This window comes from Pipistrellus kuhlii, unplaced genomic scaffold (assembly GCF_014108245.1).
Source record: "Pipistrellus kuhlii isolate mPipKuh1 unplaced genomic scaffold, mPipKuh1.p scaffold_m20_p_18, whole genome shotgun sequence".
Classification (NCBI taxonomy): Eukaryota; Metazoa; Chordata; class Mammalia; order Chiroptera; family Vespertilionidae; genus Pipistrellus; species Pipistrellus kuhlii.
The window spans coordinates 23,311,495-23,336,102 of NW_023425493.1; the positions used below are offsets into that span (position 1 = coordinate 23,311,495).

Sequence of the window (24,608 nt, forward strand, 5' to 3'; positions counted from 1 at the left end):
TAATGCTGCAATGAACACATGGATGTATATGTCTTTTCCATTTAGTGTTTTGTGTTTCTTCAGATAAATACCAAGAAGTGGAATTGCTGGATTCTCCTTTGTCTCTTATTATATAGTCTTTGTTTTACAGTCTATTTTGTCTGTCATAAATATTATCCCAGAATTTTGTTTGTTTCCATTTTCCTGAAATATGTTTTTCCATCCCTTTACTTTCAGTCTGTGTGTGTCTCTCACTCTGAAGTTAGTTTCTTGTAAACAACATAGATAAGGGTAGTGTTTGTTATCCATTCAGCCTACATATGTTGTTTGATAGGAGCATTTCATCCATTTGCTTTTAAAGTAATTGTTAGTAGATATGTATTTATTGTTATTTTATTATAAACTAGAGGCCAGTTGTAGGAAAATTCCTGCAAGAATAGGGCTTTCTGCAGCCGCCTTTGCCACCCCGCCTGCTTCCTTCCCTTCTCTGCCGCCCTGCTTGCTTCTCCGCAGGTTTGCTCCTTTCTGCAGCACTTGGCTTTATTCTACACTGTCTTCAGTCTTCACTCTGTGCCTGAATATGCAAATTAACCACCATTTTGATTGGGTTAATTTGCATACTCTCTCCTGATTGGCTGGTGGGTGCAGCTTGTAGATGTATCAGAGGTACGGTCAATTTGCATCTTTCTCTTTTATTAGATAAGATTTTTAAATCTTTTTTTCTTCTTAAAGAAGCTTTATAACATTTCTTAGGTGGTGGTGGTGGTGAACTCGTTTAGCTTTTTTCTTTTTTTTCTTTTTTTTTTTTTTTTGTCTGGGAAGCTCTTTATCTGTTTTGAAGCTAAATAATAACTTCTGGGTAATCAGTTGTAGGTCTTTCCCCCCCTCTTCCCCGCCTCCCTCTCCTCTCCCTCCCGCCAACAATACATAAGCCTTAGAGTGATTTAACTTCATGTTCTATTTTTCATGCCATTATTCTTTAACTCTTTGGTCAAGTTTTTTAATTATCCCAGCTTAGTGATTTATAAAAGGGTCACAAACACTTAAAAGAAATAATCCAACTTGACGGAAAATCACTGGATCTAGTGGATTCCCACTCTCTAATCTAGAGTTTGCTAAATTAAGTAAATTAATTTTATATGGTACAAATTTGCAGTTTTCCACTAATTAATATAAATAAATGTATAATTTCAAATCCACTAGGAAAAAATTAAGAATTAAGAAAATCCAATAAAGTCAGTAGAAAGCAAAATACAAGGAAGTATACAGGAGCATAGTAAATATAAAACACAAACCCAAGTACATCAGTGCTCACAACATTACAAACACATTAGACTCATCATTAAAAGTCAGAATTGTTCATACAATATTTAAAGAAAAACTTCACAAGAATAAACACACAAAAATTACACCAATTTGATTAAAAAAAAAAAAAAGTCCTGGGGATGTAATGTACAGCCTGGTGACTATAGTTTACAATACTGTGTTTTATATTTGAAAGTTGCTAAGAGAGTTGATCTTAAAAGTTCTTAAAACAAGAAAAAATTGCTGGGAAAGGTCAGTGGGGGGAAAAGGAGACATATGTTATCCTTTCAACAATAAAGAATTAAAATAAAACAAAGAAGAAAAAAATTATAACTAATTTGATGATGGATATTAACTAAATTTATTGTGTTAATCATTTCACAATATATACATCTATCAAATCATTATGTTGTATGCCTAAAGCTTATACATTGTTATGTCAATTATATCTCAATTTTAAAAAAGTAAATAATATTTAAGACTGAAAAATGAAGAGGATAGAAATAATAATAAAGGAAGAACTTAAATGAACTCTGATTTAGCGATATAATAGAATACCACACAGCAGTTAAAAACAAATGAGCCCTCCATATCTATATCTATATCTATCTATCTATCTATCTATATATCAATTCATAGGTCTATTGGCATAGTTCTTAAAAATACACTGGACATAAAAGATGCAGAAGTATACATCAGTGTGGTAGTATGTCTATACTTTAAAAACATATAAAACAATACTGCATATTAGTCATGAATTTGTAGATTTGTAAGATTTAAAATTCATAATAGTGGTTGCCGTATGGAAGGAGGGAAAAAATTGTCATGGAACAAAAAAATAAAGATAACTGTTTGGCCAACAGGAGGCAATAACATGTAGAAAGCGAATTCCAGCATGTCATAATTGCAAGTTTCATCAAAATGTTGATGAAACTTGGGGGCTCAACAAGGGCTGAGTCACATATGTAATCACCCATTGGAATGACTGAAAGGCAGATAACTTCAACTTTAAATATTTTATTTTTTACCATGAAATAAAAAGTTAAGAATATAATAATATATACACTAATTAATAAAGTAGTGCTAATAATAGGTACACATTCTGTGTAGGCCTAATAGAAATATAGATAGATATATAATATATGCAATATTATAATTTATATATATTAATAATTTATAAGTTTATATGGATCTCAACCTGGATGCAACCAAAGTGTATCCAAAACAAGTTTATAGATTTAAATGCATTTATCACTAAGACAGGAAGAATTAATTGCCTACTAGAAGCTAGAAAAGCAAAATCTAACATAGCTAAGGAATACAGAAGAAAAGAACTTCAAAAATAAAAGCAAAACTTAATAATTTAGAACAGAGTTAATAAATAAATCTAGGAATTATTGTCTTTGAAAAATGAAAAACAAAGATAAAACTAACTACATTTATATAGGAAAAGATAATCATCAAAGAGTTATAATTATTGAAAGAAAAATATAAAATAATTATAAGAGAAGACATCCAACAATTCTATGTTAATGACTAGAAAATAAATAGGCAATGTTTCAGGAAAATAAAGATAAGATATATTGCTTCTAGAAGAGTAAAAATATTTACTCAATCAAAATTAATGGAAAATTCAAAGAAATTTATTAAATAATTGCCCTTTCAAAAGACACTTGAAGTTAAATAATTTTATGGGTGCATCCATCCAAACATTTAGGAACGTGTAATTCCAGGCTATTTGAATTGTTCCAGAACATAGAGAAAGAAGGAATATTTCCAATTTCCATATATATATATATATATATATATATATATATATATATATATATATATATATCTACACACACACACACACACACACACACAGCCAACACAACCCTGATACCCAAATTTTATGGAGACAGCACAAAAACCACCAATTTCTCACCAATTTCCTAACAAAAATACTAACTAAATCACCTAAAATATTTATTCAAAGACTAAGCTACAATGACAAAATAGATTTGTTCCAGGAAGAAATGAGTGCTTTGATATTAGGATATATATATATATATATATATATATATATATATATATATAAATAATACCATTATTCATGAAAGAAAAAGTGCTTTGATATTAGGAGATATATATATATGTGTGTGTGTGTGTGTGTGTGTATATATATGTGTGTGTGTGTGTGTGTGTGTGTGTGTGTATATATATGTATATATATACAATATATATATATATATGAATAATACCATTATTCATGAAAGAAAAAGCATCAAAAGAGAATCTCAAGAGGTATTTAATAAAATTCAGGACCTATTCTCAATCAAACTTTTAAAAGTAGGATTAGAGAGTGATTTTTTAAACATGTAAAATACATAGCTTAAAATAATTGAACAATATCATGCCTCATGATGTAACCCTCCAGAAATTCCCATTAAAGTCTGGAACAGTGAAACAAGCCCATGATCGCAAAGATTGTGTAAGACTGTTCAGGAAATGCCAGCAACACAATTAAATAAGAAACTATGTAATGGCTTAAAAATATTGGAAAAGAGAAGGCAAATTTATCAAATGTTATAAAATGATATAATTTTTCCACCTGAATAGCCTGAGAAAATCAACAGGGGAAAAAAAGCCGTTAGAACTAATGAGTTCAATAATGTAGCCAGTTGCAAATTAAATATTAGAAGGTCCACAGTTTTCCTATATTTCAAATATAGTCAGAATATTTAGTGTTTACATAAAATACACCATTCATAATGGTAATAAAACGTCAAATACCCAAGGATAAAATGAAAAAGAACTCTGTAGGACTCACAAAAAGGAAAACTGCAAAGCACTATTGAAGGAAATTAAGTCTTGCTTTGATGTGTAGAAACATAGCTCGTCCCCAGGTAAAAATACTCCATAGGATTAAAATGTCAAGTATTCCTAAATCAACCATAAATTTAATGGAGTCCCAACGCAAATTACTTTTTTTTTTTTTTTTGCAATTTGCCAAAATTGTTTCAGAGTTCAGCTAGACCAACAAAGGTACAAGAATTCAGTTTTCAAAAGGGTATTCTGGCCAGCCGTATCAGAGGCACATAAAAAATTGCATGCTTTGACATACTAATTCAGCGTTGAGGAATATCTTCCTGAAACATAATTGGACAGGAGCATAATATCTACATACCAGAATATCCATGGAAACATTTTAAATAATGCAAATGTGTGAAAAATAATAATGGAGTAATGGTCAATGCAGCTATTCAAAGAATAAAGTCATGGCATATAGTATTGTAGTTTGGAAAATGTTCACAATGTAGGTGCTTTGTGAAAAAATAGGCAAAAATATTTATAAACTATGTTTTTGTATAGAAACGAGAATAGTCATCTTTAAGTGCTGGAATTGTTAGTGATACTGTCTTATTTTTTGATTGGTGTTGTTCATGTTCTTCCAAAATTCTGCTGCCATTGGGTCCTGTCAGTTTCCTTCCTTGATACAAGCACTTGCATCCACCCTCTCTCCACTGACTCGGCCTGCAGTTTCTTAGCCTGTAGATACCTCTCTGCTCTGCCAAGAATGTGGTTTTCCTAAAGTGCAAAAATGATCACATTTGTCTCTATAAACTTTATGCTGTGGTTCCTTATTGTCTAGGAGAGAGAGGATAAACACTTTCATATAGTGATGGCATGTCCATTCACTGGACTAACCTTCCCTCCCACCCTCCTCTTGACATTTCAGGACATCTTCCATCTATTTGTCTATAGTGATCATCCCACCTACTTTATTTAAGATGCTCATTCTTTGGGTGTCAGTTTCAAAGTCACCTCTCACAAGAGCATTTCCTGGCCTTTAAAGAATATTTATGTCCCCCTCATCTCCCTTTCTCTAGTTTATATCTCAGTCCTCACTTTTCTCTTTATAAGTATTAATAACTTGTAATTACCTGATCAATGTATTTACAAGAGTATTTGCAAAATATGCCTCCATCACTATAAAGTGGTCTCCAAGCAAGCATGAACTGAACGTGTTTTATTCACTATTCTGAGGAATTTGCTTAATAAATGAATACATGAATATACCCTTGTTCCAAATTCAGCTAGCTTCAGCTCTCTGAATGTGTTCAGCTATTTCATTCTCTGCCTTTTTATGTTCAGTTTCCTGTCTGAAGCATTCTCTGGAAAGTCTGGTGACTATCTGGTCATGGTTCGTGACTCAGCTCAAGCACTGCTTCCTCTGGAAAGGTTGGTGGAGTTGATCACTCTTTGGGCCCTGCTGCTTATACTAGGTTCTATCACATTCTGTTGCTTTTATTAGTTTCCATGAATATGTCCTCCTACTGGGCAGGGATTTGTCCTTGCTCATTTCTAGTCTCTCAGCGTTTAGACAACACATAGTTGGCCTTCAGCAAACAGTCAGAGCTGGTTGGGTAACTGAACAAATGAGTTTCTCCTAAATGCTCCATGGCATTTGTAACTGATAACTTCATTTGATTCCAAATAATTCCTATTAAAAATCACCACATGATTATTTAATCTATAGTAGGAAGAAAAGACAATTGCTTTCCAAAGAAAATTTTGAAAAACAATCCATTTCTCTGTAATCAATAGGATTGTTTGTATATGTGTGCACCTTTGCCAGAGGTACTGCAATACCAGGTCAATGTGTGGAGTGGACGGAGCAAGCTCCAATAATCCATGCATATAAAAGAGTAATATGCTAATTAGACCGGACATCTTCTGGACCTCATACCGGATATCCTTCCAGATGAAGTCAGGGCCATAGAGAAGCCAGGCTCCCAGGTGCCTGCAGACGGCCAAAGGGAAACCAGCCTGGGTCCCGAGTGCCAGCAGGAAGGCAGTGCGGGCAGCCTAATGCACAAATTTTTGTGCATCGGGCCTCTAGTTTAATATATTGTCCTCAGATAGAGGAAGTACTGGTATTAGATATTAAACTAATAAGAACAGTTGCTACACTTGATCTTAACCAAAAGGCTGAGAAGTGATCATCAATAGGATTTTGAAAAATAATACCCAGGCATCACATGATCCTTGAGTAATATCACCAATAATTATAACAAGAAGTATCCGTTAAGGAAAGGTTAAAATTATTGATCAGCCTCAGCCAAGCACTATACTGAAGCACTATACTGGATTGCAGCTGCATGGCCCGTTGAAAGGATTTAAATTGGTCACTGTCTGGAATTCCTAAATCTTTGGTTTGTATTTCATTTTTTTAAAAACTGCACTTTCCATCTCTGCTCACCACCTCCAAACTGTAGGCAGTCATTTTTGTTTGTTTGTTAATCTTTAATGTTGAAAGTATCACATATGTAAACCCCACCCCACTCTACCCCCATTGACCTCTTCTAGGCCACTCCCATCCCCTGCCTCCGGAGGCAGTCTTGACCCCTATGGGATCAAGACTCAGAAAACTGGCAGTACCCCAGTGGGACTGGATGCCTTGCTCTTTTGGTTTGGGGATCATCAGTGTGCTTTCTGCCTCCAGCCCGCAGTCCGCACATGCTTATGCAGAGACAGCTTCTGGTGCACAGATGAGCATAAAACAGCCACCGCTGCAGGTGCAGAAATGCTTTTATAATGAATTACAGCCTCCTTACTGAGACCCAGGAGAGACCTGCTGTGTTTGTCACTTTTTAGTTATTAGGCCACGTCTGCAGGCACCCAAGATTTCTATTCCATGCTTGCCCTCATCTGGAACAGAAAGCAAGTGCTGCAACAGCTGTGTGTATATTTGTTTTCTTTGGGGCCGACAGAGGCCAAGGAAATCACAAAACCGACTGAATCACAGTTCTTCCTTCTCTTACATAAGGATACAGAAGCAGGTGCGCACTGCTTGTTTGTCCTGGATGTATAATAAGGGCTCTGAGCTTTCATGTTAATAATCTGCATGCAGCCTCTCATTAGTGTCATATGTACAGTCCGAGTGCTGTCTTAGCTCTGCTATTGGACTGCTTTACCTAAGAGATACAGCTCATGGGTCTCTCTGCCCCATATGTCTGATTCATAGCAGCATCACTCTCCTTACTCTCACATTTGAGGACACACAATGTGAAGAGTCACAGCTACATGGCATGGGTGAGAAAAAATAAATGAAGCAATGATGATTCAGAATTTTCTAAAGTTAATGATAGACATCAAACAAAAATTCAGGAATGGGTGAGGTCTTTGTTTGACTGAAACCCTCATTCCAAACATACTATAGTCTAAGGAGCCCAAAGGGGCAAACCTTTTGAAGGATCATTTCACTGAAGAAAGAATTCTAAATTCGTAGATCTTGTCTTTCAACACATTCAATATCCACTTTCCCTCTACTTTCTTCTTGCTCGCATGGCTTCTGAAGTCTTAGCAATCCCTATCCTTGCTCCTCTGTAAGTAAGACGTCTTCCCACCCCTCTTGGTTTTTTCATGAATTTCCCCCCTGGTCTTTGATTTTTTTACAGCTTGATATATGTGTTGCTGTAGGTTTGGGGATTTTACCCTGCTTGGGGTTCTCTGAGCTTTCTGAATTTTTGTTTGATGTCTATCCTTAACTTTAGGAAATTCGGAATCATCATTGCTTCATTTATTTCTTCTGCTCTTTTTTCTATTTTCCTTCTGGTAACCCCATTGTCATATATGACTGCTTTTGTCATTCTTGAATACTCTATTGTCTTCTATCATTCTTTTTCTCTTTGCATTTCAGTTTTAGAAGTTTATATTTCTTCTAGCTCATGGACAGTTTCCTTGGTTGTCTATTGAAGAGCCCATCAAAGGCATTCTTCATTCCTCGTACAGTGTTTTTGATTTCTAGCATTTCCTTTTGATTCTTTCTTAGAATTCCCATTTCCCTGCTGGTATCATCCATCTGCTCTTGCCTGTTGCTCACCTTTTTCATTAGACCTCTTAGCATATGAATTACAGTTGTTTTAAAATTTCAGTCTGATAAATTTCAGCATCCTTGCCATATCTGACTCTGGCTATAAAGCTTGCTCTGTCTCTTGAAACTATCTTTTTTGTCTTTTAAGTATACCTTATGGTTTTTTCTTACTGAAAGCTTGACATGATGTACTGGGTAAGAGTAGGCCTTTTGCATGAGGCTTTATGTTTATCTCACTAGGAATTAGGTTATGTTTACTGTTTGTTGTAGCTTAGGTATCAGAACTAACATTTCCTCTGGTGTCCCTGTGTTTGCCTCCTCTGTTGAATTTGGGGTTCCACAGAGATCTCTTCTTAAGTAAAGTCTGAGGCCTGCAGTTCTTTCAATTATATTCCCTGGTTATAATTCTCTAGTGATGTGATGGTGAGGTGGAGAGAGGGAAAGGGTTCTATGGTCCTATGATTAGGTCTCAATCTTTTAGTGAGTCTGTGCCCCGGGGCTGTGACTGAATGCCTCTCAGTCAACCCCTCCACGCCCCCACCTACTTAGGTGAGTCTTTATGGGAGAAATACCAGAGTTTGCAGCCATGTTTTAATAACTGGCATACTTATTAAATGTGTTGTGAGAATAAAATGATTAACTTAAGATACTCTAGCTATACTAGTGTATTATGGTACAAACTTCACTTAGACTTGTGCTAGAGTTAGGTTTTCATTGTTCAGAGGTTGTGCAAAGAGCACCTAGATTCATTCATTCATTCATTCATTCCAAAAATACTGACAATACTGTGGTGAAAAAACAAGATCCTTGACATCATCATTCAGGACAGTGGTATAATTCTGAAGAAATCACATCAGATTGATAATGATTTAACATGTTTAGTTCCGTGCTAGAAACATGGATCTAGCTTACCACAATCATAAGAACATATAAGATCCAGAAAGTCTACAGAGGGAGGAAAAAATGGAGGTGACAGAGGTTGAGTGCTGAACAACATTTCCGGGAGCATAGACTATCAAAACTTATAAATTCAAATATCATATAAAGGGTCAGATCTGGGGCCAAAGCAAGGAAATGAAAACAAGAATCAGAAGCAAATTATCTCTGAACTTGAGCAAGAATGGGGTTGTTAGAAAAGCAAAATGAAATTTCCTTTTTTTTTTTTTTAATGTATTTCTTTATTGATTTCAGAGAGTAAGGAAAAAAGAGAGATAGAAACATCAATACTGACAGGAAATCACTGACCAGCTGCCTCCTGCAGCCCCCCACTGGGAATCGAGCCTGCAACCTAGGCATGTGCTCTTGGCCAAAATCGAACATGGGACCCTACAGTCTGAAGGCTGACGCTCTATCCACTGAGCCAAGCTGGGTAGGGCCAAAATGAAATTTCTATAAAATTTCTTTGTGGTCATTAAAATTATGATGGATGGGTCTGTCTTAAAGAATAAAAGTAGGGTGTTATATTAAGTACAACTACAAACATATAAATACTTTTTTAAAGAAGCATAGAGAGGAAAATTACTTGCAGGGCACATAATTGTCAAAGAATTGCTATCTAGAATATACCAAGAACTCCTACAGATTTTTTATTTTTAAAAATCAAACAACCCAATGGCAATATGGGCAACAGATATAAATAGGAAAATCACAGAAAAGAAAATCAATCTCTCTATAATCATGAAAATGCAAAATAAAAGATAACAAAATCAGCGATTATTGAAAGATCCCCCACATGAGTAGAATAAATTTGGTGGTTACAATGATGAAACTAGATAAATATACCAATTTTTATAAATGACAAAAACAATGAGGAATGGTAAAAAAAAAAAAAGTAGACATGAATGTGAACAACATTATACCATTTGGTTCAAGTTTTAAAATGTGCAAACTACCTAATAATTTTCAATACATCCACATATAAAAAGTATAAAAAACAACAAAAGACACAAACCAATTTCAGATTCTTCTGAGGAGAGAGTAGAGGAAATTAAATTCTGGAGTAGTTTCATTGTGGATTTTCAATGTATCTATATCTTCTTTAAAAATTAGATCTAACACAAATATTGACAAGAAGCTAAAGTTTGTAAAATGTAGTGGAGATAGTACCATTTTCTATGTACTGTTTGAAATATTTAATAATCATTTTTTAAATATTGGTAACAGAAACCATATGGAATATTAACATTGAATTCCTCTTTGCAGGACAGTTGGGGAAAGCAATATGTTCAGATCTGGCTGAGGGGCATGTGACTGTCTTTGTTCAGTTTGGGTCATATTCTCCTTTAGTAGACTTTTCCTTTATCCACTGAAGGTTATGAATTCAATATTTACTTCCATACATCAGGAATTCAATATTAATTATAGAAAATTCTCAGTTTCTCCACTTTAAATATTTCAAAGTTCATATAGGAAGTGCTTGGTTTGTTTGTTTGCTTTAAATCAACTATATAAGCAGATGTACTTACCTGGCAATAGGTACCTTTTGAAAAAACACTGACTATAAGTGTTTCTCATTTGAGTTTTCAACTTTACTCTCTTCTATGTTGTTGTGATAGATGGTTTAAAAAAAAATTTTTTTAACTTTTTGTTGGGAAGGAACAGCTATCAGTTTGGGTAAGATTGCAAAAAGACTCATTCATTGTTCAGAAATTAAGGACTAAATAGTATTTCATTTCTAAAACTGTTTGAACATCTGGTTCCTCAGTTAAGCAGCATCTTGGCATAGAAGTATCACTTCATCCCATAACCATGTGGACTATGGAATAATATGCAGGAATATACGGAAGCCGCCCCCTGGAGAGAATCATGAAGAGATCCCACCCTAGCCTGAGCTTTTATAATGCTTTTGCAAAGGGTAGGTTGTTAGCTAAGAATAGTGTTTGCAGCAACTTAAATGGCAAATCAAATGTCCCAGTATTAAAGTCACTTCATCCTTACCCTGTCTTCCTCCTAACACTCACAATAGTAACAATCATTTTGGAAATTGCTTCTAATAAGATTTTGCTCAAGTTATTACTAAAGTTTAATTTCTTCTTCTTGGTGACATCACATGCACATCAAGCAAGCACTCATGTTCCTGAATAAGCCCGGAGCTTTGGCTGGGGCAACCTGAGCCTTGCTTTCTGCCAGGCTCACTGGAATGCACAGCTCACAATGGTTTCCAGATATATCAGTTCCCTTCCTGTCTAGGACATTGCATTGCCACATGACCTTTGCCAAGTCACTTCTTTCTGCTCTCCCATAACATAAGGTTGTAATTATGATGATCTCCCTCATAGAAATGTGATGAGAAGCTATTCATAACAAAGACTGTAAAAATCGCAAACATGATGGGAGAGGCAGATATGAAATGTATGAAAAAGCTCTAAATTGAATATTCATTTCCTCCCTGGCTCAGTGTGTCCTTAAATTTTATTTGGAAGGACAACAGCAGTGAGAGAGCCTCATTTGGGTCCTCCTGTTAATGCCATCCATGTAATATATATTTTTCAACCCTGAATATGGCCTTGATTTTCAGACAAATGAACTCGTGAGTGTGTGTATGTGTGTGTGTGTGTGTGTGTGTGTGTGTGTGTGAGACTGTGTGTTTGTATACTCATGTGTATGCACAAGCACAAGATCTCTTTTCATTGTTTTCTCATCAGCCACATGTTCTTTCTTTTTTCTTTCCCAAGAGAGCTGTGGTCATTTAGTTGGTTTTAAATTGGCAATGAGTCCTGTTCAGTGCCAGACACATGACATATTCTAGTAGCCATCAGGACCTGGGTCTGGGATCATATTTCCCTCCATCCCCAATTTATGTTCCAAATACTTGTGAGAGCGCTCGAGGGCAGGAGGTGGAAAGAGGTGAGACCAGGCCAGGCTGGCATTCACACTGTGGGATTTAGGCATAGAGTCATACTTCAAAGTAGTGCGAGGGAGTGATTGACAACACACCAGGGCTGCTCATGGTAGGCGAAAGGGCAACAGAACACAAATCAGCTGGCTTGGTACATTTTTTCAAGTTTCTGTTTATCTTCCATCTGTAGACTCTAAGCTGCCTTCATATTTGGATGTGGACATTGAAGTATTGCTGACCAGTGCCAGAGTCACAGGAATATCCCACTGTGCTTTTGATCTTCCCATATGATTAGATTTCCTGGATCATCCTGTTCCAGTGTGTGCACACATATGTGCACACAGGAATCTTCTGGCACATCTCCCAGATACATTAGTGCTCAGACAAAGGGCCTATTGGTGCTCTCGGAATGCAATATTGATCACTTTGGTTGGCTTAGAGCCAGCCTGAAGATGGCTGCCAAGTCCATAGGCTTGTCTCATTGCAAAGTGATCGACATGTCGTGCTTCCTGAAAAGCAGAGTACATTTTTGGATGCCTTGGAAAAAGTTGTTTCAAAATGGAACTTTGTATTTTGCCAACTATGGACAGTGCTTGGAATTTGGCTCTTGTCTTTCAACCCTTATGATCTGTGGTACATTCTATATTTAGTTTCATTATACTTTCTAGTATTCATTGGAGTTGCCCCCCTCTTTCCATGATTTTTCACAATTTGCAGTCTAGTACAGGTCTTAGCCAAATCCATAATTTTGGCTTCAAACTTAATGATAGTTCAAAGGTCAAGTTCACCAGGATGAGGGGAAGAAATGTCCTCCTAAATATTCGAAGTATACCTTTTGTGTTCAGGATTATGAAAATTACAAACTCAATTAATTCAGAAGCCAATGTTTGATGCTTAAAATGATACAAATCATCAGTGACCACTAGAATAGAATAAAAAATTATTACTACCTTCAGGATGATTTCCTTCAATCAAAATCATGGCTGCAAATTGCCAACCCATTCATTGCAAGCTTCTCCATTACCCAAATAAAAATACACCAGAATTTTATTTTCTCCTCCTTCAACCACAAATACTGTATCTAAAATTTGACCTATGCAGGAGATAAACCAGAGCATTCTCTCATTTCTGGAGTTCCATTGTTTTCAGCCTACCACCTTCCACACACCAAAAATGTGTTGACTGCCTGCTTCCTTTCAGAAGAAGGCACATTTGAATAATCACAAAATGCCTCAGTTCAAATTTACTTCATGAATTCTAGATAAATTTTTTTTAAACAAAGAGGTTATAAGGAAGGGCAGACTTCAGATATATCATGGTATCTCTAAGAGAGAATGGCTGAGGAGAGAGCTTTGAGTCCCATCATGATTTTTATTCCAATAGTGACACCCTGTCTCTTACTACTATGGGGTGTTCTGCTGTGTCAGGGGGTGAATCGGCTGTTTTCATTAGCTTTATTTTATTGGACTCCTGCGAGATGCTACAGAGCAGGCCCTTAATCCAGGCTGAACAGAACGTCAACTGAATTCCAGACATTCCAGTTTTAATGGAAAGAGCTTCAGAACCAGGTAGTGTGGGTAAGCTTCCTTGTCCCATCTCTGACCAGCTGTGTGATTCTGTGGAGGATATCTCACCTCTTCAAACTTCCAGTTGCTCTTGTATGGAGTAAGGTATTTATCAATAGTTTATGGGGTTATTATATGGAGGTTAAGTGACATATTGGGTGTGAAAGGCCTGGCACAGTATTTGACAGAGCCGATGCTTTAATAGAGTAAAGAATGGTGTGTCCTTGAATGTGCGTAGTCTCCATCAAGCTCCTTGGAGCACACTTCGTCATGACAATTTATGAAATCTAAAAGCTGAAGCTGTGATATTTTTAAGCAACTATTTTCCGTGGTTATGATATCACCAGTGTCAAATGGAAACTTGTGATGACAGCACAGCTGTGAACTCTTTGGGTGTCATATCCCTTGGAAGTGGGGCAATGTGACAGTCCCAGAGAAAATTGCCACGTTTGGTTCACTTAGATTCTCAAATTCCCAGACAGGGCTGATTGAGACTCTTTCATTTACTCTGAATAACACACCTCAAATTCTTTCTTTGAAAGTAGACATATTATAAATAAATGTGTAGTATGATTATCCACTCTATATTTCTATCATGTAGAAGTGGATCTTTTTTTTTTGAGGTTCATAATAGTCTGTTTTGAAACTCATGTTTCAAGCTCTGTGAAAGAAGCTTAACAAAGAAATTCGAAATTAAAGTGAAAAATGAGAGGGGTTCAATGACAAGTCTAGGACAGCCTGTTGATTCAATAGAATGATGCTTTTTTTTTTTTTTTTTCCAGAATAGTAACAGCAGCCTTGAAAGTCTAGACGTTAATATTTTGACCCAAGGAAGCTTCTTACTCTCCACACCCTTGAGGAATCACAGTGTCTTGCCACAATTGCTACACAACGTGCCCGGTACTGTCTGTTAATCCCACACATCTTGATGTCATCCAGGAACACGAAGAGCAGGTTGTAATTAGGAATAGGGCTCAGGTTAATATAGGCAGCACGGTGAACAGACCATCAGAGCCCAATCAAGGATTAAGTAGGTTTGCAATTCAAAACCTGGATTTATGGCCTCTCTCCCGCAAATTTTGAAATCTCATGTTTGAGTTCTCATCTCAGACAATCACTTCTCAGCATTGATGATATTAAGACTCCATGGCTGTAAAACATAGGACAATGATTTTATTGTTTTTCTTTCCCTACGAAAGTTTCTTAGAGAGACATGGCAAGTGGGGAAAAAAGGAAAAGCCATCATTCTGAGTTCATCCTCAGATTCTCTACTTTATTAGGCCCGGCTTTCCGTAGAAGTGGTTGTTAGACTATAAAACCTTCAAATCCACATGGTTGAGACAAAACTTCCTGTCTTCCTCTTTAAACAGTATCCGTTGTTCAGCTAACTCTTTGCCACAGAAAAACTGAATAGTTGAGATTTTAAAAATATTCTAGTTTTGTAGAAAACTCATCATGGTACAGTCTGCTGACCCCACCACAAGCAATTGTGGGGAATTTTCTTTTGAAGACTCCATGCCTTTCCCCTCCCCCGACACTTCAATAACCACATTAGCAGCTTTCTTTACTGCATAAAGGTTTGTGTTCACCAAAGCCAGACCAATGACCCGTTAGTCTGACAGTGGCACCAAGAATGAACCTCTTCATTTGTAAATATATATTGAATGTCCCATGTGTACCTTGTGCTGTGCGTGAGACCCTGAGGAATACAAAACGAAGCAGAAAACATGGCTCTGCTCCGAGGAGCTTGCCTAAGAGAAGCAGGATGGTTTCCCTCCAGGAAACACAACTTAGAAGTCAGAAGTGACCATCTGTCCCCCAGGGCACTGTCTACTCCTGTGGTCCTAGACTGGAGTAATATTTACGGAACAGTTTTAACAAGTCCTCAATGTTTCCAAATGAGAAGATGTAGCATAAAGTTCTGGATTTATGACTTCTCTTAAAAAATGAGGAGCTATGGCAGCACAGATTCTTCCTTCCCACATGGCAATAATGAGATAGAGAGCACAGTTTTTCACAGTCCCCATCAAAAATATGTCAGCCACACACACACACACACACACACACACACACACACACACCAAAAGATAGAGTAGGAGTTCACATGTGAACAATGGAAGTTTGAAAGAAAGAAGCACAAAAGGAGGTGAGGCAATAAAAAGAAAATTAAGAGATTTTTCTCAAGTTCAAATAAAAGGCTAATCTACAAAGACATAAGCCAGGTAGATTTTTGAAAGAAAATAGAAATATGATTAATTTTCTTTTCATAAATCTGCTAAAAGAGAAAATAAAGCAAAAATAGAACCCGATCAAAACTTTTAAAACATTTGTAAAAGATGAACAGAATTATGCAACAGTATTTTATACAACTTTTAATAACAATAAAAAAGGAAAAATTTCCTAGCAAAATAAAATTACCAAGGAAAACAGTAATGGATCAGTTATCACAGATGAGATTGTCAAATGATTACTAGTAAATATTTACCATTAAAACAGTACCAGAAACAGAGGAACTCATAACTAATTTTACCTAACTATTTAAAAATAGATAATTCCAATGTTGGTTTTACTATTCCAGGTGTAGAAAAAGATGGAAAATTCCTCCTACTTATATTTCAAAGCCTGCATGGCTTTCATATTAAAATCTAAGGAAAAAAAATAGTGCAAAAGAGGGAAAGTAAAGGCCCATTTCATCTATAGATAATGATGCAAAAAAGTCCTTATACAATAGAAGCAAATAGAATCTTGTGATATATGAAAAGAATAAACAGTTATTTTATAGGTACAGTTTACAAGATATCTTATCATTGTTTTATAAAATGGAATATATATAGTTGTCTATGATATATACATTTGTATGCAGAGGGATGGACTATACAGGAAATGGGAATAGCACCACACTCAGTTATTAGCATGGTGTGGCAGAGTTAATCATTGTGTCTCCCTTGTTTCTCCCAGTTTCTTCCTTGTGTCTCCTAGTATTTCCCAACTATCTCTGCAGTTAGGTTGGGGCCATGTGACAAGTTCTAGCCAATGGATTGTGAGTAAAATGGGGTTCTTAAGAAATAATATGCCTTCAGCATCTCTCTATTCCCTGCCTTGGAAAGCTAGGAGGAGACATGTTCCAGATGTCATTGCTATAAGTTTGAGGAAGACTGCCAATCCACATTAAACATTGCATGAGGGAAATGAAACTTACTTTGTTAAGCCTGTGGGATTTGGACATTTTTCTCTTATGGAAACTACATTATCCTAATCCAGAGATTAATATTTTGGAATGAGGTATTGCTGAAATTAAAAACCTAAATTATATGTCTTGTATTCATGTGAAGCAGGCAGTGATAAAGTTGACATCAGGGGAAAGAAAGGATGAAATTGTTGTTATTCAATGGCGGAGAGAGAGACCACCACTTGTGGTAACTTGGGCATTAGGCCAGACCACATGCATAGCAGGAGAGATTAGAAAAAGATAACAGTTACAAATAAATATTGGCTATTGCTGATTGCTTCTATCAAAATATTATAAGGAAGTAATAAACTCAGGGGGGGGGGAAATGGCCAATATGCATGCAGATTTTTTTTTAATGACAAAAAACAATAGAAATTTGGGCTCATACAGGGCTGGAAAAACTGTTTATCAATCTTAGAAAGTATGAGATAATAACAACAAAAGAAAACATAAGGGTAAATGTCCCATCTAACCTTCATGTTGGCAAAAGTGAACACATTGTGATCTCTCACCTTGAAGCCTGAAAGCCTCGAGGTGGCTATGTTAAGTTGAGAAAGACACGTGTGGAGATAAGAAAGCGACGATATAAAGCAGATTTGAACACTATGCTTCAAAATGAGTTCCGGTGTGATTATTGACACATGGCACTGAGTACGCAGATGAGAAGCCTACTCCTTTTCTTTTTTCTTTTTCCCCCAGTGTTAAGCCTACCAAGATTTCAAGGAACTACATAGCCAAACAAACTAGTGGCTTAGACTATTGTGGGACTTTGTTCATGACATGGAGACATCTACATCCCATCAAAATGGATTCCACCCCATGGAAACAACAAAAAAACAAGAGAAAAACACATAGAAAAATGTTTTTTCACATAAGGCATAAGGCAGTGAACGATCCCTTAGAGATGGGAGACAATCAAGATAAGCCTTTTGATGATACAGTGATTCGAGCTTACAGGCCAGAGAAAGTGTCCAGTCAGGGCACAGAAGGGGGACTTAGAAGCATGGCAGTCTCCCGGAGTTGAGACAGCGCTAGGAACCTGGGGATTGCAACATGGCTAGACTTTGCAGCCAGGATACCAGAGGGGTCTGCAGAGTCCTCTTCTTGACTATTCAGCTAAAGACTGACGGGCACAACATGGACTGAAATTCCCAAGCCTGAGGAAGAGACCGCCAGAAAAGATTAGAGGCAACAACCCCCAGTCTGCATGGGAAACCTCACAACGCATGGCGTGGCATACATGGCTCTGTTGTATTTCTTTGTTTGAACAAAAGGGAGAATAATGCAGCAAGTTTTTCCAAGGGTTTAAAGAAAACACAGAAACAAAAGAAATGATTCCAAGAGTAACATATCATTTTTTAGTCATCAGATGCTGGTTAAATAGTCATTCATGGTCCATTGGGCCCTCGCCTTTGCCTTATTAAGGATTCTAGCTAGTGTGAGAGTGACTGACACTCTAGACCAGTGGTCGGCCAACTGTGGCTCGGGAGCCACAGGTGGATCTTTGGCCCCTTGAGTGTGGCTCTTCCACAAAATATCTGTGCGATTGAAACGTACAGTGCGATTGAAACTTTGTGGCCCATGCGCAGAAGTCGGTTTTCGGCTCTCAAAAGAAATTTCAATCATTGTATTGTTGATATTTAACTCTACAGACTAATGAGTTTGCCGACCACTGCTCTAGACCATGGCAGTATGGAGAAAACTGCCCAGCTCTTTGGGAGCCTGTTATTTGGAGATTAAGAATGCCAAGGGCTCCCCGCATAGAGGATGGCTCTGGTCCAGCGTCAGTGTCGCTGAAACGGGGACCTGACCAGCGCGAGGAGGGGAGGGGTGTGTCCTCCTCCCGCCCCGTGGCTCTCTGCCGCCGTGGTCCAGACCGCTGCCAGGGCTAACTCTGGGCCTCTCATCTTCGTCCTGTTTCACAAGGAGCCCCGGTAGCATCTTACATAACCAAGCGGATGGACATCTCTTGGTGAATTTCCTGGTCTCTTCCTCCTATTCAGGCTCAAGGATTAGAACCGACCCTTCCTGGGGATGGAATAAAAATCAATGCTTATGTCCAAGTGCTAACACTGGGTTTGACACACATACACACACATATACATTCAGTTTTAGTATCAGGGAAAGCCCAGGACTTGGTAATTTTAGGTTTGCAATGGCACCTTCTTCTTTTCAAACGTGACTTCTCTGGTCTCTTCCATCGCATTGCCTTGCCTCACCCTGGCCACCGAAAACCCATCCACAGAGGATGGTGAATGTCACAGATTTCATCTCCCTTCAGCACCCGGCAGCCAGGAAAACAAACAGTTAAAGTGAACCAGACGGAAAGTTGGTTCCTGCTGAGCCATGTAAGGATAATAATATATATCTTTACCTAGATGTAGAAGCACACAGACATACCAATGCCGCCAGCCGCCTCCTGTTGCTTCCAAAAGCCACGTCCATGTCTTTCTGGGGTACATTTAAGGAATATCTTGGTCTCAAAGATGCCTTATGCTTCCCTGCTAGTTATGCCTTGCTTTCCCCTGGCAAGCTAGTTCAGTATCATGGCATCATTTTAGGAAAAGAAAAGAACAAAGCACCAAAGGGTTTCTCTGCCCCCTCTTTTTTTATGCTTCTGCATCTCCACGACTCACCTACGCTAAGTTGATTCCCTCCAAAACCCGGGTCAGCCTCAGTCTTCATTCTGAGTGGTTCCCTCTCTCCTGCCCAGCGGCTCCCACCAGGGACAAAGGCTGTGCTCCAGCCTTCTGCCCTTCCTCCGGGCACTTGTTTGTACTTTCCCTGCCTGAGGTTGGGCTGACTGTGGGCTTCCCACGGAAGAGGCAGGAGTTTGGATAAGCCAGCAGTTTAAGCAGGTTTTATGACCAGCCAGCGTCATAAAACGCATTCAGGGGTCACCTGAGGACCTTTAATCAGCACCAGGGGTCACTGGATAGCACTTCTGGACAGGAGAGACAGACACAGACTCACGGAAGAGGCAGGAGAGTTGGGGGAGGGCCTAGGGATCACAGGTCGGCAAGTTATCAGAAATAAAGGTTTTTTTTTGTGTGTGTTTTTTTTAAATCAGCGTGTTTTGCAATCAGCAATGGCAAAAGGAGCCACTTAGCCCAGTGGGAACTAGAGATCTGCTGCAAGTTTAGACGAGGATTTTACCCAAAGTCTTAAATTTTCCCCCTTGTGCAGTTTTGCATGAAAGTTTGGCCTTATGATTGGTCTCAAGATGGATATCAGATATCTCACCCTGAAGGGGGAAACATTCCCACCAAATCCTCCCCCGAAAGGAGGGGGGGAAAAAAGAAAAAGATTCTGCATCCAATAATCAGAGCTTGGGCAGACAAATTGGCACCACTGTTTTTTGTTTTTTTTTTCCTTCCCCCTTTTCAGCCTCACTTTTATTTTCTGTTAGAAATAAGACTGCAGACTTGAGTCACAATTCACAAATATTTGGTAGTATTATGTTGCAAGGAGCTGGGGGGAAGGAGGGCGGGCAGAACCCAGAAGGTAATTCTTAAAAGCTTTGCCTTCACTCACGCAAACAAACTTTATGCTTCTCAATAAATCTCCTGTTTTGTAAGTGGCCATTAAAATAACAGATCATTTGATTAAATTTTTGTTTCCTTTTCACAACAGTCATTTGGAGTTTGGGGGACCTCCAAACGTGGCCTTGGCCATGATGTCATTAGCATTTTATTAATGCATTCAAAAGGTTAAAAGCTCTTACTTTTTATAGGGCTTTTAAAAGCAAACATTTGATTGTCTCTTGCATAAACTGACTCTGAACCCATTAAAATGTGACAACAACTTCAGAACTGACCCTGTTGAAGGGTAAAAAAAAAAAAACTGATCAAGGATTTGCCACATTTTTAATTGCTTTGAATGATATGGAAACTGAACAGAGGCCAATATTTGGGAATGGAAAGAATTAAATCCAGGCCAACACCTTTTGATATAATAATGATATTTTTTAAATTATGTCCCCCCCCCCCCCTTTAGAGTTGAATGATTCTTTATGGCACAAAAATAGTTTATAGTTTGAAAGGTTTATTTTTTTCCCCCTCTCTAGTTCAGTCCCAATGTAGCCAGTTTGTCATTAAAAATAAGGTGGAAATTTAAAAAATACATGTTTCAGGTGCTCTGGACTGGAAAAAAAAATTTTTTTAGGGTGGCAAATTTGCCTTTGTTGTTTATTTGGCTGGAAAAGCATGTGTGGCTGTGTGGATTTGGAATGATGTTATCAAACTTTTAATTTTAAATTAGGTAGTTTGGGACATTATGTAATAAATCCACTATAAAATACTAAAACTAGTGTTTTTTTGGGTCTATGTAGCCACTTATTATTATTTCCTATTTTGTCTCATTCTCATCTCACATATTTTTAAGTTGGAGTTACCCTGTTGAATTTTCTCTTGCACACAAAAGAGAAAATTCCTGCTCCCCCAACTTCTACTCAAAATAAAACTGTACATGTTCCATTCCAATTTTTTTTTCCAATTCTTAAAAATCGTTGATCAGGAAGATTCTTTTACTTAACTTGATTGTTTTATTCTGTGTGTGTGTGTGTGTGTGTGTGTGTGTGTGTGTGTGTGACCGGTTCCATTTCTCACTCTAGTACATTTGTTTTATTTAGAGCACATCAGGTTTTTTATTTTTATCTTTTAATCCCTCACAAATGAACTACTTCATGAGCCTGTCTTTCTTTTCTTTTCTTTTGGGTATTTTTCATGTGTTTCTTTTTAATTGTGTCTGTGTTCTGAGGCATTGGTACATAACTAGCAGGAGCCGATCAGCAGATAAGCTTGCATAACACGCACTTAATTACACAAGCAAGTCTTTCTGGAGAAAGTCTTCTGACAATTACCTCCCGAAATAAATATACCTTGGTGACTGTCAATAGTAATAAAACCCGCGCACAATCGTTCCTTAAAGCTTTTATTGTTTGCCTGTAATTAGCATGCTGATGTGATTAAAGCCGCATTTGACTTTTGATAAACCCCAGACGCCTATAGATAACATTTCCAGCAGTTCAAAGCTGCTTTCATTAGAAGCGATATTTATCTGATTTGTAACCAATCAATTGGAAATAAAACTTTCCTGGGGCAATGCCGTTAAAACAGCCAGCAGCAGCCCCGGCTTCCCCAAACCCCTCTTCTCATCTATGTCCTTGAGTGAGATGGATTCCATATGGTTAGGCGCGGGAGACCCGGCAGGGATCGGAAAGGTGGAGAATGCGGCTCTGTGGAGAGTCCCACAGACGCCGTGCCTTATTTCTCCTCGCTGCTATTCGAAGGCACGGTAACTGCTGTAACCAATTTTCTTGAAAAATACACTCTCCTGTGGCAGCAAAAAAAGCCTGCAGAACTGGAGGTTGTTAAGGGCATAGTTGGGATATTTACTCTGTGTCCCTATTTTTAAATTATGTTTGATTCTTTTATCAGACCCTTCGTTCTGACTTTAACGTTGTCCTCTTTGCTCTCCCCTAAGTTGTCTGTCCCTCTTTTTCCATATTCTTCTCATCTCTGCCTCCTTTCTCTCTCCCTTCCTTTTCTTCTGTGTGTTGTTGTTGTTGTTGTTATTGCTTTTGTGTGTTTTCTATAATATTTGGTTTGCGATCACTTTAAACTTTCTTGTTCAGAATTACAGAGCTCTAAATTTAGAAGTTTTGACAAACAAACAGGGATCTTCAAAAGGTTATCTGAACCAGCAACTAGGTTGAGGGATGTTCTAAACGTCCCTAAGCGATAGAGATGCCAACAGTACCTCCACATGACCTTGGGGACGTTGCCACCTACGTCTCAATTTCTGTATCATTTCACCTTTGCACAAATCTACTTATTCTTGTTTTTAATATTAGGAAGAAGAAAGAAAGAACAAAAGAGAGAACGTCTCTCTTCAGAACGTCTCTCTCCAGCCTACCTTCAGAATCTGTATGAACTAATCCAAAGCATTTTTTCCTTCTTATCCTCCATACTCCCCAAACATTTCCTATTTTTAGAAACAAAACAGAGAAAATAAAAGATTTTTTATAATGGAACCAGTGTTGACATGCAGACCTTTATGGATTTCCAGCCATGGCTCATTAAAATCTGTCTTTAGCTAGATGGCAAACATGTGCATTAAATGCTATAGAAGTGCCATGCTTTTAAAGTGGAGCTTGAAAGTGAGTGTACATAAACAAAATACTTTATTGCTATTAAAATGGAAACGTGAAATCTATGTCTGTGAGTCCGTTTCCACTAATCTGAACGTGCTCGAAGGCTCTCAATTTTTATTTAATTATATGGTATCCCAGTGCCCAGATCACGTGTTTTCACAAACACTGCAATTTGCAACTTTAAAATCTTATATAATCCCAACCTTATTTAAGCTCATGTATTTCTTTGCACAGGTCATTCAAGCATGTCCTCTTGAAGCACTGATTCTTTCTAATCTTAAAATGACTTCAGTTAGGACATTTAATATCTTGGATATGAATGCCATTTCATGTAGGTATCAGAGGCAGTTGCATTTAAAAAATTGAAGAGATAGGAGAGGGGGAATTTTTCCTGTAAAATGAACAACTAAGAAGATAGCAAGATTGAATGTGACAAGCATGTCCCTATTGGTCTCAGGTTTATGAATATACCTTGTAGCAGTATTTCTGGAGAATGACAGGCCCAGGAAAAAGGTCTATGGTATGCTGTGTGCCTTTTGAAAGAAGCTTTTTACATTTTCCTTTCCATTTACTTTAGAAAATATTTGAAACACCATTAGAAGTCCATTTTAAATAAGTTAACTATATATTAGTCTTTAAATGCATTCTCTCATTTATCCATTGCCTAATTAATTCGCATTAAGGTAAGTCTGTTGGCAAATATGTCATGCAACCAAAACACAAAATATTTATTCTTATCTTGATTTTAGATCCATTAATTTAAGATTATTAGTCAACGGTTTGTGAGAAAGAATGTTCATTTCTGTTGAAAAATATATTAAGTCTAGCTTTGAAACTAATGTTGGATTTTTTTTGACACATAAATTTTCTCGTATTTTGGCAACCATATGATCACTAAAAAAACAGAGGTTCAGAGCCTTCAGAACTTGAGCAGTGCCTTTAAAATATACTCTGCACATAACTGAAACCACAGTGATAATATTTCAAGTAATAGAAAAAAATGGTTTGCAGATTTACAAAGAGAAATCATGTACTTCTGCAAAGTTATATTCTCATAGGACTTGTCTGGCTTATGGACAAGTAAGTTCAAGATAATATCACATCAGGCCTGGCCAAATGTCTCAGCTTATTGGAACATCATCCCATATACCAATAGGTTTGGGGTTCGAATCCCAGCCAGGTTGATCAATGCTTTCTCTCTCTCTCTCTCTCTCTCTCTCTCTCTCTCTCTGTCTCTTTCCTTTCTCTCTCTCCCTTTCTCTCTCTCTCTCTCTCTCTCTCTCCTTCCTTTCCCTCTCCCTCTCTCTCTCCCTCTTCCTCTCCTTCTCCCTCTGCCTTTCCCCTTCCTCACCCTCACGCTCACTCTTTCCCCCAAAAAAGATAATATCACATCAAGCAACTAAAGGTAGAAAATAGGAAATGTTGCTTAACTGGATTTTTAAAAAGAAATTGGTGCTCAAATATGGGTTTGTGTGTGTGTGTGTGTGTGTGTGTGTGTGTGTTTATATGTTTGTGTACAATAAGGACACATAGGCGACTATGGCATGGTGATTCTGCTGTTTGTTTTGTGTATCTTCTCTATAATTTCCTTCTCTTGAATTACCTGTCAAATATATAACTTCTTAACTTTTTTTCCCCCCTGGTAGGAAAAACACATTTATCTAGCCATTAACTGTAGC

General features: G+C 37.5%; 1 pseudogene; it reads right to left on the reverse strand.

Annotated features, from left to right (window-relative positions):
• Window positions 1-6,095: 6,095 nt before the first annotated feature.
• LOC118721814 lies at window positions 6,096-6,270 on the reverse strand (annotated as a pseudogene).
• Window positions 6,271-24,608: the final 18,338 nt, after the last annotated feature.